The following is a 2,703-nucleotide window of genomic DNA, read 5'->3' as shown; positions in this document are numbered from 1 at the left end:
AAATGAAGTGAAATTAATAAGTTGTCATAGGGCTTCAAATTGAAGAAAAGATAAAAGGCGATGCAAGGTTTCATCTTGCCACTATCCTTAGGGCAGTCTCGCACATGCTTACTGACCGTGGGCCAACTCATTAAATTTTTCTTGTTCTTATGATTAATTTATGCACTAATCCGATTGGCTTCTTCACACTTTTATGAAGGAAATTTCTCCAATCGTGTTAATTCTTACGGATTTATCTTAACAACTGCTTTTTTTCATAACATGATCTTCCTTTTCATACCGAGTTTCACTTTCTCATTGGTGGGTAATTCATTAAAATGAGAAAAGTTCAATGTGTTGGCTCACGTGTACGAGACTTCCCGTGGGTTTCCAACGAAGGTTTTTATAGATTATATACAATGCTTACCCAATTCAAATGATTTCAATAAATACCAATAACTTGTAATCAATTTTAATAAGCCATTATTGGCCAATCCTGCTCCTGGGTCACTGGTCATTTCTCATTGTTTCTACTTAAATTGTATGTGGCTGTAAAGTTTCCACATAACGATGTAATTTCCTCTTGTGACCGTATTATAAATTGAAAGTATACAACACAAGGATAATTACCTTGTTCATATACACCATATTCAGCGCAGTTTTTAACACACACACACACCCTCGCGCGCGCGCGCGCGCGCACGCACACACACACACACACACACACACACACACACACACACTCTCTCTCTCTCTCTCTCTCTCTCTCTCTCTCTCACAATGAATGGGGAAAACCTGTATGTAAACATGCAAATGCATAAGAGCACTAGCATACTGTTATAAAGAAAGTATTAATGTTTAGTTACTGAGGACAAATTGCATGTACCAAATTAGATCGAAACTGACTGGTCTAACGGTTATGTAGGTGAAATCGAAAATATGAAATGGACAATCGCAGAGGGAAAGGTCCTAGCAATCAGATTGGAATAGCTCCCCTCAGTCGGACGACTTCCAGATATGGAATGATCATTGTTGGATCCAGAAGGCGGAGGTCTTTTGGGATAGGCCCCCTTTCTTGAATAAAAAATATGCCACATGTTAAAAAAGATCAACGGGTTATTAATCCAACTGTGAAAGAAGTCCTCGCGAGAAATACGAAATTCATTGATGAAAATTTTCTTGGTATTTTCCATAAATTTACGAAGAGGGGGATTATCTTAGTTGTTATCTTACAAAGAAAAAAGCGATTAATTAAGAAATTATTGCCCAAAACGCCAGAAATTATGAATGAAAAATATTTATTTTTCTTTGTATTAGAAGGGGAACACCCGTCCATTGGTGTTCATTGTCCTGACATCCCTGTCGATGTACCTACCATTAATATCTTAGCATTCACAAACATCCAATTTGTATTCTAATAAAATTTGAACTTCGACATATCTATTGCGTTCGTGTACAAAGCATGCCCTCTTCAGTAATTCCTGAATCCGCCTATAAATGATGTATTAGACAAGTCCTACACTGTATGCATTAAAAAAACTCCCAAATAAAAAAAGAAAAAAACCCATTTGAATTATTCCGGCCATGTACCGGCCATGTGCGGATCTAGAGGGGGGGGGGGGGGGGGTCGGGAGTCCGGACCCCCCCCCCCCCCCCTCCCCCTCCCCTAGAATTTGCGAAGTTATCAAATGTACATAGTAAAGTAACTAAAAAATGACCATGGATCCCCCTGGAAAACATGAACCCCTGTAAAGTTATTATAATTAGGAAACGCCATACATATGATGCTGAAGAAGTAGTAAAGTGCCCCCCCCCCTTTCCCGATTTTTGCATGAATCAACAGTTAATAAGTCGTGCGCACGAGATATTATGTCGTGCGCACGAGATAATAAGTCGTGCGCACGAGATATTATGTCGTGCGCACGAGATATTATGTCGTGCGCACGAGATAATAAGTCGTGCGCACGAGATATTATGTCGTGCGCACGAGATAATAAGTCGTGCGCACGAGATATTATGTCGTGCACACGAGATAATAAGTCGTGCGCACGAGATATTATGTCGTGCACACGAGATAATATGTCGTGCGCACGAGATATTATGTCGTGCACACGAGATAATTTTTGCCTAGTATCTTTGAAAAAATAAAAATTTTGTGTCCTTAATATACCACCGTAGAATCCGGATATAAATTATGTAATGTTTTTTCGTGATCATATAGATATTGACACTAATAATGAAAAAAGAAAATGTTTATACTCTTGCCTTTTGCATATCCTACTAATGTATACAGTATATTGACATTGTATCATATCAAATAAAACCTCAACACAAATTTTACTGATTTATTAATGCTAACATCTTATCGAATACATTTGAATTTGAAATTTCGACGTACAGCGGTATGACAATTGCACCAGATCTACGAAATGAAAATATTTATGAATAAATTACACTCATGCCTCAAAGTAATCATTATGACATGTTACAGAAACGTTAAAACACACATATGCTATAGTCCTGCAATGCATGCATGCGATTTTTCTGAATACATGTATTTATGTATTCGTGAATGAAGTTCCTACGATTGAAAATATTTTGGTCTTTATGCATTTTGTTTAGTGATTTTGGTTTACCATTCCTTACACTGTGTAAATGAAGGAAAACTTGGTAAAGGGTGCAATTCTACATGACCATACAATTAGTATACATGCATGCGTTGCA

Source organism: Ostrea edulis, chromosome 6 (assembly GCF_947568905.1).
Source record: "Ostrea edulis chromosome 6, xbOstEdul1.1, whole genome shotgun sequence".
Taxonomy (NCBI): Eukaryota; Metazoa; Mollusca; class Bivalvia; order Ostreida; family Ostreidae; genus Ostrea; species Ostrea edulis.
Note: the sequence above shows the minus strand (reverse complement) of the source record.